At 40.1% G+C, this 21,563-nt stretch overlaps 1 protein-coding gene across 1 annotated transcript in view; it reads right to left on the reverse strand.

Moving 5' to 3' along the window:
- LOC150075018 (uncharacterized) overlaps window positions 1-21,466 on the reverse strand; it is a 30,020-nt gene extending 8,554 nt beyond the window's left edge. The window contains exon 1 of the mRNA XM_090388894.1: window positions 21,374-21,466. The gene's annotated coding sequence lies outside the window, so the exon portion shown is untranslated. The remainder of the gene's footprint in view (window positions 1-21,373) is intronic.
- Between the last annotated feature and the right edge of the window lie 97 nt (window positions 21,467-21,563).

Here is a 21,563-nt window from a genome sequence, read left to right on the forward strand (position 1 = left end):
TTGCTCAGAAAATTTCATATCTGACTGCACAATTACTCCCAGGTCTTTTTTATTTTCTACCACCTTAAGTGTAATACCACACAGTTGGTACGTTTCTCGTGGGTTACTTCTACCCATATGCAGTACTTTGCATTTGTCAAGGTTAAACTTCAGTTGCCACTTCTTAGCCCATCTGCCGAAATTATCTAGATCCTGTTACAGTATCCTATCATTACTGTCATTAAGAACCCTGCCAACCTTTGTATCATCTGCAAACTTCGACATTAAGCCTGATATACCTTCATCAATATCACTGATAAATATACAAAACAGCAGTGGACCCAACATCGAACCCTGTGGGACTCCACTAATAACATTAGTCCACGAAGAATAGCATCCATTAATTACCACCCTCTGTCTTCTCCCACTCAACCATCCTTTTATCCATTGTACCCTTAATACCATTTTGCTCCAATTTGTACAATAGTCTTCCATGCGCAATAGTGTCAAAAGCTTTCCTGAAATCCAAATATATGATATCAAAATTATTTTTTCATCCAGTTCCTTTGTAACCACATCATAATATCCTATCAAATTGGTCAGACAAGACTTTCCCTTAACAAACCCATGCTGTGTCTGAATTATTGCTTCAGTCTTGTCTAGATGATCCTGCAATGCATCTTTAACCAGTAACTCCATTATTTTACCTGGAACAGAAGTTAAACTAACTGGTCTGTAATTGCTGGTGTCACCATTCTATCCCCCTTTGTGAATTGGTGATACATTTTCACATCTCCAGTCCGTGGGGACCTCCCCTGAGTCCAAGGATTCTCTCATAGTTATGGCTAAGGGTTTGCTTAGTTGCTTTGCCGCCTCCTTTAATATAATTGAATAGATCCCATTCACTCCAGGTGCCTTTCTTATGTTTAACTTCAACAATTTCTCCTCTACTTTCTCTCAGTTATTACAAAATAATTAAGTGTACGCACTTTATGCGGTATTACCGGAGTATTTTCGAGATCTTGTCAGACCTGTCCGGATAGTGGTTGCGGTTATCCAACCCACATATTGAATAAGTGCTTGCTACAAGCGCAAGGGCTTACGATCCGCCCGAGGCCGTCATCCCCCACATGACCAATATGCCTACGACCTATATTCCCTAATATCCGAGCATGTCGGACTAGATCTCGAAAATCCTCCGAGAATATTGCATAAAATGCGTACAAATACCTGGTAGGAGCTTATGCTCGCTGGTTTCCACCGATAAACCAGCGACCGCCTTGCACAGCATGACAGATTAATTCGCCTTGGTGATACTGACCACTCCACAATCGCGGAATATTTCTGGTCGACCCACCATGACCTTACCCTAAACGCGATTACGAAGTGATCGACCAATCCCGACACCGCCTTTGGCTGGAATCGTTGAACATATCGTGCAATTGAAAAACCTTGAATCGCTGCAAGGGCACGAGGCTACACCCTATCTTGGAATCAACAGTCTTGAAGCTTGATAAACGCTGGCAGCAAACCCACACAAGTCTATGTACCAACAAAGAACACCAGTCTTGGTGTTCTTTGTTGGTACATGGACATGAATGTCCATCTCGCGGCCATGTACGCATCAGAGCACGCACAGCTCTTTTATCTATTGAAATTTTATCTATAACGTCCATTGAAGAGGGCGCTGACTCTCTTTAAAAATTACAGCTATGAATTACAGGCTCCGAAAAAGCGATGTGTTTGCCTTTTTATTTACCTAATTGTTATTTTATATTGTACTTTATGCGTAGTCTTATAGTTATTGTTACGCTGGTTATTTTTAATTTAGATAAAGAGTTTTTGTAGAATACTACTTAATATATGTAAAGCCGTTATTTCGTTCGAATCTTGCAGCCATTGTTTTTGTATAGAGTGGTGGGGAATTCAAATTTTTAATTGTGGTAACTAGGCAGCGCTAACATATAATTATATAGCGTAATACGCATCACTGCATTTAGGATTCTATTAGATAGCGTAGTATTGACAATTAATTAATTAAATTTATTTATCTTATTAATTTAAAATATCATGCCCCAGACTAGAGCAGCAAAGCAACGGGCACAAGTGGCAGGAGTGCTGTTACTCAGGGGAGAACTGAAGCGGGAAATTCTCCAACGCATCACAGCCTGAAAAAATGTGCAACTTGTGAAATGTTTGCCGAACTCTCTGGAACAGAACATGATTTAGCCAAGCAGGATGTCTTTGTGTGTGTGTGTGTGCCAGGTGCAGAGAGTGTCTAGAAATTAGGCATCAACTCAGCGTTCTACTGGGCGTCTATGAGAGCTTGAGGTGTAGGGTAGATGCCCTCGAAGAAATTAATATGAATGGAAATCAAGCTCTCAGCTGCTCAACTCAACGCCATAGCTCACTCCTGGGCATCAGGCAACACAGCGGCAATCTGCAAGGCAGAATGTGCTGGTCCCAAAGGAACTAGTTATTGTTGGTGACTCTATTGTCAGGGAGACGGGGAATATATTGTGTAAAAAGTATAGATGGATCAGGATATGTCTGCCAGGGGCAAAAGTTGATGACGTTGTAAAGCATATATCATCTTTTAAGGGCACAAAAGGTGATATTGTTGTACACGATGGCACCAATGACATTAAGAGTAGGAGATCGGCAGATTCACTCAACAAGTACTGGTGAATATTGCAAAAAAGCCATGAATTAGTGTTAAATTTGAAAGTGTCTGCAATTCTGCCCAGACACGATAGGATGAAATACATGATGAGAGACTTGTCAATCAATTCGGCCCTGGAGGGAATGTGCAAGACTCAAGGGGTAGACTTTTTTTCAGCGCGGTCTGTGCTTGTTAACAGGAGAGACTGCTTCTACAGGGATGGGATACACTTAAATAGAAAGGGTGCAAGAATATTTTCTCATGCTATCGAGGCAGTGTTAGTTGGGTCGGAAAACTGCGAGCTTGGGGGGGGGGATTCACAAAATAAAAGGTTAAAAGTAGCCGCAGGCAGATGTGAAGGTGATTCTTGCACAACTTCATTAGAATAAGTAGCGACCTGGAGCGAGGGGTGCTGGGGGTTTCAGGGACTGATGGCAGTCATCGTGAAACAGGTGAGTATATGGGATATGTTAGGGTAACTAATAATAAAGATAGGTACATGTATACCAATGCTAGAAGTATAGTAAATAAATGTGATGAATTTGAAGTGTTGGTCAAGACATCAAAGGCGGATATTGTTGGGATAGCAGAGACGTGGTGTCACACAGATATAAGGAATGCTGAACTGGAATGGAATTTGGGGAGTACAATGTGTACAGAAAGGATAGACACGACAGGAAGGGAGGAGGTGTTATGTTGTTAATTAAGAAAAACATAAAATCAAAAGAAGTGCATCCAGTTGATATAGATGAACAGTGCAGTGTTGAGTCAGTTTGGTGTGACATAAGCACTGCGAAAGCAAAAATAAGAGTAGGAGTGTGTTATAAGCCTAATGACTCGAATGAGTACAATGAACTCATTCGAGTCATCGAATGAGTACAGAGAAATAGTGGGCTAGTAAATCAGAACTGGAACTTGTGGGTTGGTCACTCATACACTAGTAAGACGTTTTTGGATTTATTGGATGATTGTTTTCTGCAGCAGCATGTTCGAGAGGCAAACAGAGAGGGTAATACTCTTGATCTGGTTATCAGCAGTGATCATTTGTGTATTAAGAATTTGCAGATAAAGGAACCACTAGGTGACAGTGTACTGATGTGGGATTTACTTAAAGATATAATTACCATCAGGGGTAAAGGAAAGTGTTTTTGCTTCCGTAAAGGTGAGTACAGTGGTCTCAGATAACTGAGAGCAAAGTGGAGGAGAAATTGTTGAAGTTAAACATAAAGGCACCTGGGGTGGATGGGATCTATCCAGTTATATTAAAGGAGGCGGCAATGCAACTAAGCAAACCCTTAGCCATAATTATGAGAGCATCCTTGGACTCAGGGATGAGTCCAAGGATGCTCTCACAATGTGGGATGGAAGGGTGACACGAGTAATTACAGATCAGTTAGTTTAACTTCTGTTCCAGGTAAAATAATGGAGTCACTGGTTAAAGAAGCACTATAGGATCATCTAGATAAGACTGCGGTAATAGTTCAGACATGGCATGTATTTGATAAGGGGAAGTCTTGTCTGACCAATTTGATAGGATATTATGATGTGGTCACAAAGGAATTGGATGCAAAAAAATAATTTTGATATCATATATTTGGATTTCAGGAAAGCTTTTGACACTGTTGCGCATGGAAGACTATTGTACAAATTGGAGCAGAATGGTATTAAGAGTAAGTTGCTAAAATGGATAAAAGGATGGTTGAGTGGGAGAAGACAGAGGGTGATAATTAATGGGTGCTGCTCTTCGTGGACTAATGTTATTAGTGGAGTCCCACAGGGTTCGGTGTTGGGTCCACTGTTGTTTTGTATATTTATCAATGATATTGATGAAGGTGTATCAGGCTTAGTGTCGAAGTTTGCAGATGATACAAAGGTTGGCAGGGTTGTTAATGACAGTAATGGCAGCGTGCTACTGCTACAGGATCTAGATAATTTGGGCAGATGGGCTAAGAAGTGGCAACTGAAGTTTAACCTTTCCAAATGCAAAACACTGCATATGGGTAGAAGTAACCCCAGAGAAACGTACCAACTGTGTGGTACTACACTTAAGGTGGTAGAAAATGAAAAAGACCTGGGAGTAATTGTACAGTCAGATATGAAATTTTCTGACAGTGCAGACAGGCTGCAAGAGCAGGTCATGGGGCAATGGTCAAGCTACGCCTTGAGTACTGCGTACAGGTCTGGAGGCCTCATTTTAGGAAGGATGTAGATTTACTTGAGCGTGTACAGAGAAGGGCAACAAGATTGGTGAGGGGAATGAAGGGATCCTCTTACCAAGAGAGGCTTAAATTCTGAAAATTGTAGTGGCTGGAGACTATGCACCGGCGCGGTGATCTGATTGAGGTGTATAAGGCCTTGAATGGGTTGAGCACGCTGAATTCTGATGGGATCCTTCCACTTGTTCAGATTACGAACTTAAGGGGGGCATAAATTCAAATTAAGAAAAGACAGATGTAGAATAGATGTGCGGAAATTTGTGTTTAGCCAGCGGGTGGTTAACTGCTGGAAGAAACTTCCATCTGTCGTTGTGGAAGTTTATAGGTTAAATAAATTTAAGGTGGAACTGGACAGGCATTTGGGGGGAATGGTGTGATTTTTTTTTTTTTTTTTTTTTTTTTTTTTGGCCGATGCTGCATAAGCTCATACACTTGCTTTCTTGAATCACATGCCACTACTACTACTACTATAATCTGTTATAATCTGTACGTTTGCTGAGGAAGAGTATGGCGCCTCCGTAGCCAGGTGGGAAGGAGCAGCAGTGCATAGCACATGCTTCTTGATTAGACCGGGATTCGAGCCCGTCACCACCAAACACGGAGAATGCGGAAAGGTCAGGGAATGACCATCGCAGAGCAATATGGCCTTAGTTGCTAATGCTCCTAAAAACCAAATAACAGCTGAGGAAGAGGTTTCCTTCCTCTCCACATTTGCCCTGAAAGCTTCATTCTTTGTCATTAAAATTCTAATTGCTGGATATATTCTGTGTTATTTTCTTCTTTGAGGTTGTTGAAATTAATCTTTGGTAACGAAATTTGGAATAATGTTTCTAAAAGGAAATTTCCGCTATTGAAATTAAATATCATCTTTTGTATAACGTAATTTTAATTTATTAGAAGATGAGAAATATTCCTGGAACTTCCGATATTACTGTAGAAACAGAGGATCATGTTCATTTGATCGCCCACTCGAAGTTTAATGCCTTGCTCCATATTTCTTTAATACAAGGCATTAATTAAACTTTTGCATTATTAAAATGTCTCGGATTAAATCTCTGTTGTAGAAAAAGTATTCTCTTAATGAGAAGTAATCCGATCTCTCACTGCTTTGGTGGAAGAATGATACTCAGATGTATTTTTATTTTCTCCTTATTTATTTCTTTTTCCCTCCTTTAACATGTATTATATTTTAAATAGAAATTTCTTAATAAGATGTCTCCTTTTTATAATTTAGGGAAATTCACTAATTATTTTCGATGTGGAAATTTACAGTGATTTCGTTATGTGATTTATGCACGACTAATCTGTGTATCCTTCCGAAGCAGTTAAGATTTGTTTTGTATTATTATTAAACCTTTTCTCCTTTAAGAGTTTTTTTCCGCCCCGTAACGGGTACTTGTACGATCACAGGGAAGGCGATCTCGTGGAAAGGCTGTCCAATGTAAGTCTTCACCACGGGGAGGTGGGCCACAACTAAGGGCCCACCTCCTAATATGTTCCTAACCACCAGGAGGTGGGCCCCAATCTTTGTCTTAGGAAGGGCGAAAACGACATCCACTGGATGTAGTGCTATACTAGTGGGTGCCAGGAAATCGCGTACCCACAGTTGCTCAACTTGGGTAGGAGAAAAAATATATAATAATAAATCTGGGAGGTACAGTCTGTGTACCTCCCAGTCTTTTTCTCGTGTCTTTTTGGAGGTTGATAGTGTTGGACATCGCTGTATCGATCAGGTAGGTAGCCCTTTCTTGTCAATGAATGTTATGTTTGGTCTGTTGTGAGAGAGATGGTCTTGTTCGTTATTATGGCACGGTCCCAGTACAGTTTGTGGATTGGAGTCTGTAGTACGGCCTGGCGTTCATATGGTACACTTTCTTTGATCAGCTGATATTTTTGCGCTAGCTTCTGATGTATTATCCTTGTCCCCTGGTCATCTCTGAGAGTACTCCGTTTGGGTGATCACATTGCATCCATCGCTGATGTGCTGGATTGTTTCTCGGACCAAGTGGCACCGTAGAAATGTTTCATATGTCACTCCGGGGTCCTTGGCGAAGTATTTCCTCGTGTTAATTAACTGGTCTTGGATTACGAGCATGAATCCTCCGGTCTCAGGGAAGAGCTTCCCTTTCGTGAGCCATGCATTAGCTGTAACCGTCTTATCTGTGTAGTCTCGATGGAAGTCATTGTAGTGTTTGCCATGGAGTGCCTTCTCTGCCCGACTTTTCTGTCATTGTTTCTTCTGTCTGTGTGATTGCCTGATACATTCAACCTTAACAAGGGTCTCCTTGTTAAGGTTGAATGTTGCGTGCCTTTTATCCATCTTTCTTTTATAGATTGGTGCTGTATTTTCCTGGAAGTAATCCCGCAGTTTTTTAATTATCTGCTTTAATGAGGTCAGTCAGTCCCCTCACTCCTTTGCTGACTCTGGTCAGTCTCTGGATGGTCGACTTTGGGTAGTGTTGGTGGCTCTTCGTCATCATTATCCTGGGTGAGCTTATAATCTCCTCCAGCTCGGTGTTGATCCAATCTATGATCTCGAAGGAGTACGTTGGTACTGGGACTGTGTAAGTGTTTATGGCTGTGACCATGTTCCCGCTGTTCAGCTTTGATTTTAGCAAGCTTCTAAGTCTCAGATATTTCTCATTCAGGCGGGCCTTGGTCTCCTCGTATTCTAACTGGTGAGCCTGCATCATCCCCAGATATGTGTAGGTCTCTCTTCTTCTGTCATCGCTTCAATCTCTTCACCGGTCTTCAGCTAGTAGTTTTGTCCAACTGGATGTTCTTGATACAATCTATGGATCTTACATTTATATAGGCCAAAATTGCATCCTGGTATCAGTGTTAAACTCTCCGGTGATTCGAATAGCTGTTGTAGTTGATTCTCGGTTGTGACATAGTTTGTCATCCATACACATCAGATGAGAGAGGGTGTCCAGGTTCTTCCTCCCTTCTTTTAGGATATATCCGTACTTGCCATTATTGAGCATGATAGACAGTGGATTGAGTGTTAGAGAGCACCATAGCGGGCTTAGGGCATCACCCTGAAAGATTCTTTTTCTGATGGGTATTGGTTGGTTGGTCGTGGTGTTCTCGACCATGACGGTGGTCCTCCATTTCGCCATGGTTTATTCTAGGAAGTGTATCAGTGTTGGGTTAAATTTATAGAATTTTAATGTCGCTATCAGCCAGCTATGGGGCACGGAGTCGAAGGCCTTGCAGTAATCGATGTAGGCCGTGTACAGGTTGCAGTGCTTCTTGTAGGCTTGCTCGATAATTGCAGCATTAATGGTCAATTGCTCCTTTCATCCTTTGTTCATCTGCTTGCATCCTTTCTGCTGCTCGGTCATGATGTTCTGGTTCTCTAAGTGTTCTAATATCTTCATTATTGGTGTGAAAACATCTATGGCAGCACTAGAGTAAAATCGATTGGTAACGAAATTTTCTTCTAACGGAAATGACGAAATTGGTTGGTAACGAAGAAAGCTGATCCCAGTTTAGATTTTAAATAACGCAAATGACGTCACTTCCTAAATGGTGCCACGAATGCTAACTCAGTTACTAATGTTTATTCGGTAGAGTAAGCAGTGGGTAGTAATATTATCCAAAAATAAAAGCTTCGAAGCTACCGAAGAAGCTTCCCATGTCGACAAAAGAACAAATTCAAACACACAGAGAACGAAAAAAAATGCAGAGTTTAATAAAATCTGCTTCTCAAGATTTTTATCAACCTCAATCTTCTGCATCGACTTCTCATCAAGAAGCTGGACCTTCGACTTAACGAAATTATATTCAAGAACTTCCTGAAGATTTCGATCGAGAAGATTTGAGTTCAAATGAATTACCTGAGGATTTTCAATTGATTTCTGAACGGGCTAGACAGAGTATACTGGAACAACCAGCTTCGACTTTGAGGGACCTGTTAGAACGAAGGCTCGTCGGTTTGCTATGGCAAAAACATCTTACTTCTCATGTGGAAGTGATTTATCGACAAACTGTTGGCAAATCCGTGACCTGTTAGAGACATTTGTGCAGCTGAATGCCTTCTTCCTGATTGTCAAACGATATTGTCGGTAGGCATTTACATTTAACCAAAAGATCGAACACATTATTGGATTCATCCATTTCGTTTTACTTTCTTACACGATTGAAGGAGCTGCATTGCTACAACAATTTTCTCACAAGAAATGCGACCGAATACCAATGATACTTAGTGGAGATTTCAACATTAATTTTGCAGATACTTAATCCAAACCTAATCCAATCCAATCCAAACCAAATAATTTTAGATCTATATCGACTACCAATCATGGAACTATAATTCATGCTGTATTTCAAAGACATTTACACTCTTTACAATCTCGTTTCATACTAAACCCCTTTAACCTCGTCTAATCCAAAGATGTTTTCACGTAAAATAAAACATCTTTCGTGCGTACAGGATACACAAGGCGTTTTATTATTATTATTATGACTTTTTCTCTTTATGGAATTTTTCCACCCCTTGAGAGTACTGGTATCAAGATTGTATTACTGTTGGTCGAGGAACTCTCTGACTAACCTGCAACTGTTCAATGTCGCTGCTTTCTGGAGTTCTATGTAAGTATTCTCTGTGAAGCCTATTGTTACTAGGTTCTTAAGGGGGCATCCAGTGGTTCAGATAGTTGTAGGGTTTTAGGCGCATCAGCGACTAAGGCCATATTGCTTCGTGTATACTGTACTGTCTGTAAAAATTGTGTGTTCTGTGGGCAATTTACTGTTTACTGGACGAAAAAACCACGCTACCTTTCTTTTGAAGCTGACTAAATTTGCCACGTTGATCTTATCTGTGTAGACTTGATGAAGGTTGTTGTAGAGTCTACCACGGAGGGTCTTCTCCCATATTTCTGTCTTTGTGTTGTCTTCCATTTGTGTGGGTAGGGTCACCTTGTTGAGGTTGAGCAGTGTGCGCCGTTTGCCCATCTTCCTTATGGCTTGTTAGATTGGTGCTCTGCTTTCCTGGAAAGTAAACCCTTTTTTTAGGGTATATCCGTACTTGCTGTTATTTATTGAGAATGGTAAGTGGGTGAGTGCTACAGGGAACCATAGTGTGTTCAGAGCATCTTTTGGAAGATTCCTCTTCTGATGGGATCGTCTGGTCGTGAAGTTCTCGACCTTGATGGCGGTCCTCCATTTCACAATGATTTATTGTACATGGACATAGGTCGTCACTTAATGAAAAGCTGTACAAACTCTCTCAATCGCCCCTCTGCTTTTGTGCACAGACTGAAAAGTGGTCTTAAAGTTTGCATAAATGTTCAATGTATGACGGTTTTCTAAATGGGTCGCATTTATTAGGGGTTTGGGTCGCATTTTGATGCATTTGTTATTGTCATTAATTCTCTCATTATAGTTATCATTTTACTGAGTTTGACGTTCAAAATATGTTAAAGTTTTATTATAAATCTTCATCATGCCAATTTAATGTTCAAAAGTATTACTTAAACTGTTTGTTGTATATAATTAAGCTAAGAATTCTTTCCTCTGAGCTAATTTGCTGTTCAGACTTACTGTCATTTTGTTCCCGTATGGTATTCTGCTGAGTGCAGATTTAATTGGTGAACTATTTGTTCTTTAAGAAGTCGTCTTCGCTTTGAGAACAATTTATAGGTTAACTGTTGTCAGGATGCTCTCCTTCCTTATGAAAAGTAAATTTAGAAACATTGCAAAATGAAAACAGTTATAAATGTTGAAGCCCTTTATATCAGGAATACTGTTAACATTGAACTTGCAGTCCTTCTTCGCTACAAAAGTCGTTTTAGTGACGATTCTACTGAATCCATATCTTTTCCCATTGTTCTCCCCGTATTGAACGAAGCCTTTTTCTTCAAACCTTCACCTGTTTTGGAGTCTCATTGAACTTATGCAGTAGAAGACTATCATCTGTTTTAAGTGCTATTGCTTGACCGTGGTTAATGATTTATTAAACTCCACCTGGTTAAGTGGCTAAAAAACTTCAATATGCTGCTTGACTTTGGATATTCTGTTAGGTGTGAATATCCTTCTTATACAAATATACATTTCGCCATGGTTGCTGGAAGTGTGGAATACATGTCGCCATGGTTGTTGGAACTTTATAGATCTTCAGTGTCTGTATCAGCCAGATATAGGACAAAGTCGAAGACCTTGCGGTATTCGATGTAGACCGTGTACAGGTTGCGATGCTTCTTAAGCTTGCCCCATAACTGGGAAGGAGCAGTAGTGCGTATCACACGCTTTTTGATTAGACCGGGGGTTCGAGCCCGTCATCACCAAATACGGAAGATGCGGAAAAGTCAGGGAATGACCACGGCATATCCCGGTGCAATATGGCCTTAGTTCCTAATGCTCCTAAAAAAAACAAAAAAAAACAAAGCAACATAACTTCCGTGTCGATGGTCAGTTGTTTCTTGCATCTTTTGCTCATCTGCTAACATTCCTTCTGTTGCTCGGCCATTAGGTTTTTGCTCTCCAAGTCTGATATCTTCTTGATTATCCAGTTGGTCAGTATCTAGTTCGTTGTTGGAAAACAGGTGATCGGTCTGTACTTTTCCAGGTTTGTAGTGTGTTCTTAGCCTTCAGATAGGTAATTCCCTGAGTCAGAGACTCTGGGATTGTGTTGGAGTGCCTTACCATTTGGGTGAACTGCTTCGCTATATGCCTGTGTGTAGCTGAACTTCTTGTATCTGTAGTTGTAGAGTTGTCTATCCCTGGGTTTCGCCAGATGTGGAACTTCGTGATCGGCTATTGCACTTTTAATTTTCCATTCTGTCATCCCTTGTACATTCTTGGTTTTCTTCCGTTCTGGATCCATTAGGGCATGGCCGTTATGGCTGACTTCGCTGTTCTACAGGTTTCCCCGGAACTCCTTGAGTGTTGTTGTTTGGTTTTAGGAACATCAGCGAATAAGGCCATATTGCATGGTGTACACTGTCTGTAAATTGCGTGTGTTGTGGTCGCTTTTCAATTTTCTTGACGAAATAACCGAGTTTCCGGGAGAAAAAATTATACTCTCGCCTGAGACCGACTAACTCAGCCACTTTGGGAAAATGTCAGATAAAAATTCTACACGTCATCGACGAGACTTGAACTGAGGTCTTTTCCACTTGCTGTGGAGAGCACAGCGATTCATCAACTGTGCTACCCACTAGGGTCCTCTCGAGTGCCTCTTTCCTTCTCTTCTTGTCCGCTTTTCGTATAGAAGGCTATTTTTGAAGTGAAACTTCTTTAGGTGTGCCCAGGCAGTTTTCGCATGGGAGTAACTTGCGTACGTGGTTTGACAATTCGCGCTGAAAATGTGGAGCTATACGTAGCAGCGATGCATAACGCAATCAGTACTCCTACATCGCGGCCACGGCGTAACTTGCACGCTTGTCGCGTTTACGTTTTAAATCTCTATATCTTAGCTTCTAGCAATCCAATTTTAAAAATTTCTTTTGTTCTTCTCTACAGTATCTCATAAAATTTCGACGCAAAAAAAAAATTATAATTCAACATGCCGAAGACTATTAGGGAGCGTTGTAAAGTGTATAGAGTACAGTACGTATACGTGTAATGAACCACCAAAACCACCTCCATTGAGTACAAAGGAGAAAACTGTAAAATCCTTGTAATAAACTTGTAAAACAATTGTAAATTAAACCACTGTAACATTGAAATAATAAACGTTTCAAAAGATTCTAAAGAAGTCTCATTGAACTTCAGTTACGCGTGCTGGGAACACACACACACACACACACACACACACACACACACACACACACACACACACACACACACACACACACAATGTTTTTTGTTTCCTGTTCATCCTGGTGGCTTTTACAGCGGCACAGTGCGGATGGCATCCAGTGTTACTTCGCTGTTGTTGAGGTAATCTGGCATAATTCGCCAATTGAGCTGATCTGTGACTCGTCTCGAGATTCTGTTGGGTCTCTGCTTCATGGTATGGGTCTTTGTAGGTCCATTAGCTGGAATTGTGATAGAGCGTTTTTCTACTCTTCTTCTATTCTGGGTATCGCTGCCTCATCTGTTTTCACGTCAACTTCTCTGGGTTGTACTTCTTGTACTTGCTGTTTTTCCTGTAGTTCTAGTTCGTTTGTGTCCCTATTCTTTGTAGTTAGTCGCTCACATCCTGCTTGATTTTTTCCAAGATTCCTGGAGCTATCAGGTTCTTCACAACGATGTCCGTCTCCTGCTATTCTCTGTTCAGTGACCTGAACGTCTAGGAACTTTCAACTGCTTGGTGTGTAGTTTCATCCTGTTTATTGTCATATCGGTCCCTATCTTGGTTATTTCATAGTATGCTCGCATGGTAAACGTATGGGTGGTCATTAGCGCAGTTGCACTGAAGCACTTCCAGGGGGTTCGGGTTGGATAATCCTGCCTTTCCCTTGTGATATCATAATAAGGATGGCACCACTTGCTCCAGAGTGTCTTTTGGAGACAGTCTCCGACTTTTCGAACCGACCCAATTTAATAAAAATAATAATAATTATTATTATTATAGTTGTTGTAACAGCGCTTTGTTGAAAGGGTCATGAAGTTGTATTGAGAATAGGGTAGAACTAGATTTTGCTGAATAATAAAACATCGATCTATTCGCTCTTTATTATTGTTTATTCCATTGTATGGAAGAAAATTGCATCATAACTTTCTTGCATCTGTATCAATGAGTTTCTTCTGGCTTTACAGCCCTTAAACAGTCCACGCTCGTAGAAGATCACTAAAAATCGCTGATCATCTTCACTTATTTTATTTTACTTTTCCACAGCACAGAAAAACTTTGTTGGAATTTCATTCCGATGGGAGGAATTTTTATGGGCAGAATACACACAATGTATTCTGTTGTAAATTGATGACGGGCTTGTCCTTATATAGTACACAGCAGTGCGTTAAGTAATGGTTACAAGGTCCGTGTAATTCTCCGACAAATACGTTCATAAAAGAAGGGGATTTCAAAAGAGCAAGATGAACTTAATGAAGTTTTTTTTATAACCGAAAAGAGTGGATGCCGTGTTACCAGATGGATCGCATTACAGCAGAGAAAACAAATCAAATGGTGGTAGTTTAAATTCCGCTTTCATCCCCGTGAATACCCAGGGGTGGAGCAAATCTTGAGCAGGTTACTTCGGGATATTAAAAAACCTTCCTCTTTACACCCGCTCGACAAACAAAGGTCATTTTAATTTCTACTTCATTAACATATCATAAAGAAGAACGTGGAAGAAAAGGAAGCTTTACAAAGGTTTGATGAAATAAAAAAGGACCAAAGTGTGTGCGAAATAGAAACGAAATCATCAAAAGATTCGATGTATTCGGCACATTGTGGCGGAACTATTTAATAAGAGCCTTGTCACTTCGATAATTTTCCCTCCCACGAAACGCTCTGCAGAAAAGATTGGAATTAAAAGACTCGGTACTGATACGTGATGAACAAGCGGAAATTAAGAAAAGGGGAAATTCAATAAGAAGTTCATTGAGATTCAAAAGTAAAAGATGGTAAATTTCTGATAGTGAGAAATGAAATTAGGTGAAACTTCTTTTTTTTTTTTTTAGTTAAAAGGAAGGGGTGTTTTGCTATTAGGGAATATATACTGGGGAACATCAAGGAGGAAATATTTGCTTGTTGTACACTAGCGATCTTTTCATTTAAATTGTTATTGGCCATCAGGTACTGCTATAGTTTCTTATTCACACGACTTCTTCAGCAATTCGCTCAGTAAATACCATTATACAAATCGCAATCAAGAATAATAGAAATCACAGCAAAATAAGCCCAAAGACCAGTGGTGGAGAGAAAGACCAGAGGGCCAAGCAGTTGCCTCAGTTTCCTTTTATTGATGTTGATGGCACGTTTTGTGTTAAGCAACCACCATCTTTGGCTGTTGAAGCTAAGACTAAAGAGAGACTCTCCATAAGATTAGAGAATGCTTGGAAATTGTTTCTGCCCTTTTAACTCGCATTTCACATTCATGAATGTGGAAATCCTGAGGGGAACGAACACATCGGACCATGGCTTTGTAAAAGAACGTTCATCCAGGGTTTCCATTTCATAGAAGGAACGCCAGTAATGGGCGCTGGATGACCTACGTGTTTGGATACCAAATCGGAAGAACAGTGCCGTTGGAAATTATTGTAGCAAAGACATGATGATTGCTGAAATGGACCGATCACTTAGCAAGCAGATTCTAGGTTGTAAGCAATTATTCTCAAACCGCAGTGGTTCAGTTTTATTATTATTATTAACCGCGTTTTTAGGGGAGAAATTGCTCCTAACACGCTCATAGCCAGAGGTTGGTAGAAAAAGTTAGAAGATCATGTCTTTGCTTCTTCTATGCCCATTTTGCTAGAAGTACTCCAATAATTGTTGCTTTAAAGGACAATTTTCTATCCATATTTCAAACTAATCTGTGACTAGAGAAGCAAGAGCGGATAACATACGCATTTAAAGAGTGAATTCTACATCATTTGCATATCTACCTTGAAGGCCTGCTTCTTGAGTTCTGCGGAATACGTTTGGCAAAGGTGAAACAGACAACACGAATATGGGAGTTTATAAATATATTGTATGAAATGCGTTCATAGCAACATTCTCACAACATGTGAATATTCACGAGAACATTAAGAGGCAGGGCCACCTACTTTCAGAAGTACGTGGCCCTGCCTCTGGAAGTATACACTGTCCAGTCAAAACTTATAACCACCTACCCAATAGTATGTATGTTCTCCTCTTGCCACGAGTACCGGCCCCACACGACAAGGCATGGACTTTATGGGGCGTCTGAACGTTGCAAAAGGTATATTGTTCCATTTCGCCGATATTAAGTTCGGTAGATCTGTGATCGTCCTTGGTGTAGGATCCAAAAGCCGGATTTATTAATCCACGTAATCCCATAGCGATTACGTAATTCCACGTAATCTATATGGGATTCATATACGGCTAATTGGGCAGCCAAGGTACCACCTAGAAATCATTTTTGTGGTTGGCGAATCACTCTTGAACAATATCTGCAACATGGCAGGGTGGAACAAACCTGTACAATCCGGGAAGACCACGAGGGGGAAGAGAGGGGGGTCTACTGATCAATCACAATGGATAGGTACTTTTTTCTACCACCCAGAGGGTTCCAAGAGATTCCCAAGAGAACATTCTCCACTCTAAAACATTTCTGCCACCTGCCCGTTTCTGTTGGACCAGTATCTCGGTGTGATTCCTCTTCACAGTTTGTCTCCGTACCCTCTATCTACCGTCCACACGGCATAGCAGCAAACGCGATTCTTTGGAAAAGGCAACTTTCTTCCAGTTGCCAATGAGGTGATGATGGCGATGGATGGATACTTAGACTGGGCGCTTACCCTATTCCGGTGGCCATATGGAGGACGGTTCGTTGGATCGTGGTCTCGGGAACACTGCTGGTCGTACGCCGGTTGATATCCATGGTCAGTTGTTCCACCGTTTTCTTCGATGAGGCTCGGGGGCCCGCCACTGGCCCGGCGACTGCTGGTTAGCGTTAGCATTAGTAGAGGCATATGAAAGCAAGCTTATATAGCATTAGACAAAAAAAAAAAAAAAAAAAGGGAAAAACCCTTCCCATTTCACCCATCCTTCCTCTCCAAAGCTTTATGTAGTTGGTTCTTCCTTGAATTTATTTGAGCTATTAACTTTCACCACAATAGATGGAAGTTTGTTCTAGGATTCAACTATCCGCTGGCTAAAGACAAATTTCCGCATATTTATTCTACAACTATCTGTCCATAATTTGAAATTGTCCTCGCAGGTGAGTAGTCTGAGCAAGAGGAAGAATCCCATCATCATTGAGCTTCCTCAAACCATTCAAGGCCTTATACACCTCAGTCAGATCATCTCGCAGATCCCTAGTCTCTAAACGCTGCAATTTGCAGAACTTAAGACTTTCTTGGTAAGAGGACCCCTTCGTTTCCCTCACCAATCTTATTGTCCTTCCTATAATGAGGCTTCCAGACCTGTACGCAGTACTCAAGGCATGGACTGACCATTGCCTTATACAAAGGGATAATCACCTCCTTTCCCAAAATTCCTGTATATCATTTATAAACCCCATGACCTGCTCTGGTAGCCTGTCTGAACTGTCAGAAAACTTCATATCTGACTGCACAATTACCCCAGATCTTTTTCATTCTCTACCACCCTGAGTGTTTACAGTTGGTACGTTACTTTGGAGTTACTGTTACCCATATGCAGTACTTTGCATTTGTCAAGGTTAATCTTCAGTTGCTACTTCCCAGCACATCTGCCCAACTTTTCTAGATCCTGTTGTAGTAGCATACTGTTATTACTATCATTAACAATAATGCCAACCTTTGTATTATCTGCAAATTTAAGCCTGATATGCCTTCATCAATATCATTGATAAATATACAAAACAACAATGGGCCCAACATCGAACCCTGGGAGACCCCATTAATAACATTAGTCCACGAATAGAAGAGCAGTGTCGATTGATTACCACTTTCTGTTTTCTCTCACTCAACCATCCCTTTATCCATAGCAGCAACTTGTCCTTAATGAAATACTCCAATTTGTACAGTAGTCTTCCATGCGCAACAGTGTCAAAAGCTTTCCTGAAATCCAAGTATATGATATCAAAATTATTTTTGGCATTCAGTTCTTTTGTGGCCACATCATAGTATCCAATCAAATTGGTCCGACAAGACCTCTCTTTAACAATTCCATGCTGTGTCTTAAACTATTACTGCAGTCTTGTCTAGATGATCCTGCAATGCTTCTTTAACCAGTGACTCCATTATTTTCGCCGGAACAGAAGTTAACCTAACAGGTCTGTAATTACTTGTGTCAGCCTTTGATCCCCCTTTGTGAATTGGGGGTACATTTACACATATCCAGTCTGTGCGACTTCCCACGAGTCCAAGGATGCTCTCATAATTATGTTGGAAGCTCTCATTCACCCCAGGTGGCTTTCTATGTTTAATCTCAACAATTTCTTCTCCACTTTGCTCTCTGTCATTACTAAATCATTAAGCTCCCTGTTAGAGTTTAATAAGCTTCTGTCCTCCACTTCACTACAGAATTCCTCATGTGTGAATGTAGGTGCAAAATACTCATTCAATTTGTCAGCTTCCTGAGCCGGATCATCAACAGTCGAATGACCAATATCAAGTAAACCAACCTGATTCATCCCTTTCCTTCTAGAGTTTACATAAGTCTTTGCTGTTCTGCCCACTGTCGGTCCACTTTTGGAACACCCTAACTACAACATTCCGCTAACAGCCTTCAAGATTCGCAGTTTCCGAAATACTGCCACTCTTCAACTAGTAACCAGCAATCATCCCTTTTCGAAGTCCACCAGATCACATTCTTTCCCCATGTCGATGATTTATTGACGAAATCGCGTTCATGGCGATGAACGCGATTGACGTCAATAAACGCGATTGATTTTCGTCATGAACACGTTCATGACGAAAAAGTTGCTGTATGATAAGAATCATACAGCAACTTTTTCGCCCTTTAAATTAATAGAAAAGAAGTCATAATGAAATTGAATAAACGCGAAGCAGTAGTAATTCAAGAGGAAATTAGAAATTCAAGTAGACTTGTGAACGCTGTACATACGTTGTACAGCCAGAAGACATCCTATATTGGGAGGAGGATGAAGTGGGCGTTGACTATGAAAGGAGGAAAAATTTCCTCCATACCAACAGCTGCGGTAGTCATGTCATATCATGTTGGATGAGTGCTAATTTTTGGTACGACAATTGAGGAATGCCTGAAGACCACTGGTGTAAAACGCTGCTAAAATCTAAACCTTGCCAGATCTCAGGTGATCCTCGCCTGAGATCTGGTGAGGGTTATCTGGAGTATCTTATCTAGATGTCAGTAAGTTCACCAAGATATGTAAGCTCCGTCCTAAAAGGTAATTCCAGAAAAGCTCTATTGGGTTTAAGTCAGATGATTGGGGTGGCCACACCATAATTTTCAATACGCCCTCCTTTGTTTATTGTTAATTTAATGCTGTGCTTCGGGTTATTACCTTGTTGTAATATAAAATTTCTTCCAGAAAGTCAAAGTACAGAGGATTGCATTATGTTTAAGAATGTTTTATAGCCTCCTTTTCTTAAAGTTTCGGCAATTCTGACAAAGTCACCCACTCCAGAAAAACAGAAGCAACCCGAGATCATGGTGGAACCACCACCATGCTTGACTGTAGCCACTAAAAATGTGGTACCATTTTTATTTCAGTGGATCGTCTCATATAAACTCTACACTTGAATACAAAACTTTTAAATTTGTATTCATCCGTCCACGGTATGCTTTTCCACTCTTCAATTGTCCATTGTTGATGGCTTTTAGCCCAAGCCAACCGTTTCTTTCGAATTTCTCTTTTAATGAGTTTTAGGACCACTACATGACCACGAAGTCTTGCTTGTTTAAGACGAAGTTTTTCAATGGATGTAGACACGGGAGTTCGATAAGTTACTACTATTACTCCTCAATTTACATTACTACAAAACCCTCTACAATCTTCTGTAATATTGAAACAATACTCCCACTTTCTCGAATATTCTAGAACCAGAACCATCTACAACTTTCTACCACATTCAGGAATCTTTTATACCTTTTTGGAATATTCTAGAAATTTCTTAAATATTATTTTATTTTTTTTAGTAATTTTATAATATCATAGAATAGAATATAATTCTATTTTTAACCAGATAATTAACAGATATCAAATATCAATAGCCTCAGTGCAAATTCCTGTGGTATTCCAATTAGAAAAGTAATCTGCCTTGATGTATTTCCCAAATAAGTCCCCCTTCACTGTCTCCAAAAGCTTTATATCTTTCTTTAAGTACCGCCTCCAGACCGGTTACAATATTCCTAATATGGTCACAGCCTCTTCGTTTAGAGAAAGATATGATCTCTGCTTGAGAAATTTTGATAATTTTTAGATAAAACCCCATATGTGGCTTGCTTTCACTGCATTTTGGAATTCGTCTTTCTTCTTTATAATCCCCAAGTCATTCTCATCCTGAACATCCTTTAATTCCCCTCCCCGTTTGTAAACCCGTTCCGAGTTTGTTTTCTCCTCAAGTGCAGTACTTTGCATTTAACAGCATTAAATACAAAGTATTGCACTTGGGAAAAATTGGGAAGGTGAGAACAGAACTTTCCCAATTCCAGTCATCAGAAAACTTGTTACTTCCCCTGTATTCTTTCATCAATATCATTTAGGAAAAAGAGCGATCCGAACAGCACTGCTCCCTGAGAGATCGCACCAGATTTGTGAGGCAAGACTTTCGTTTAGCGAAACAACGTTGAAACCATAGAGGATTGCATTTTTGTTGAGATTGTACACCCTGGAAAATACTCATATATAACCACTCCTTTCCTCACTAATCTGGAGATCGCATTTGCTATTTCAGTTCTCCCTGGAGAATATTCATTTATGACCACTCTATCTCTTGTCCAATCTATCCACCGATGGAGCTTATCTGTCATCCCTGCCTGCTCTGATTTGTACAAAAACTTCGCATGAGGCACAATGTCAGGTCTTTCCAAATCAAGATATATGTAATGTCAATTTTTTTTTGCAGGATCTTCTTTTAGCGAAAAAAACGTTGAAAACAGACATAGAGGATTCCATTCTTGTTGAGATTGTCCTGTATTAGGTCTACAACCATAACTTTTGTAATCTTACCAATGACTCAAGCTCACTGGTGTAATTTGCATCACCAGTGAGCAAATGGAATCAACTACTTTTAGCCCAAATTGAACAGACCAAGTAACAAGCACTGGAATCGCTATACAGTTACAGAGGAGATTGAAATAAAAAGGAAAATAGGTGCATTCCCGGATGGGAATACACTTTGAAAATAATATCTTTTACGCTAAGACAGCTAAGAGTATGAGGACATTGATCCATTGATCACTAAACTGCTATTCTATAATCCACATATGGTTAGATGCCATGCTTTTCGGGATGCAGAAAACATAAAAGGACAAATTTCTATAACAAAATCTCTTTAAGAGGTCAAGAAGTGAATGTTCTTGTTTCATGTTTCGCTTATGAAAGATAAAAAGCAAACAGCAATTCTATCTGAGACTAACTCAGCGTTAAAAGGTCTGTTCATTTAGAATATCAAACTCGGGCTGTACCAAGTGAGTCCCAAGTATCATCGACTATACTTCCACAAAGAAAGAAGTTCATCAGTAAATTTAAGCTAACACTTTCTTATTTAAAACGTTCAAATAATATAATATTTTAATTAAGTAGCTTGGAAGACTAAACTTGTAGAATTTATCGAACAATAAGTTAAATTAAGCATAATTTTTCCATCGGGATATTTTCAACCTAATATTCGTTTTTGTTTTCAAGTTTCAATAAAGTCTTCCTTCATTACAAAAGAGCTTAACTCATTAATTAATGAATAAACCAGTTTCGCGTTAAGTGTTTAAAAAAACAGCATTAAAAGAAACAGCATAATAAATAGATTCGCTTACTTTGAAAGACTTCGCTATGAATAACGTTATTGACTCAACCAGCAGGAAGTAAATACAAATACACTGCGCAGAAGGAAAGACAGATGAGAAGAGAGACACGGTGTCATAATAGTGATTAACCTTGCTTATATAGATGCCGGAGTTCTCGTGTAGGCTGGGATTATTCTTCTAGTTTTGCCCATCAAGGATC

The sequence above is a fragment of the Mastigoproctus giganteus genome, chromosome 14 (genome assembly GCF_048544385.1).
Source record: "Mastigoproctus giganteus isolate SK-2022 chromosome 14, ASM4854438v1, whole genome shotgun sequence".
Classification (NCBI taxonomy): domain Eukaryota; kingdom Metazoa; phylum Arthropoda; class Arachnida; order Uropygi; family Thelyphonidae; genus Mastigoproctus; species Mastigoproctus giganteus.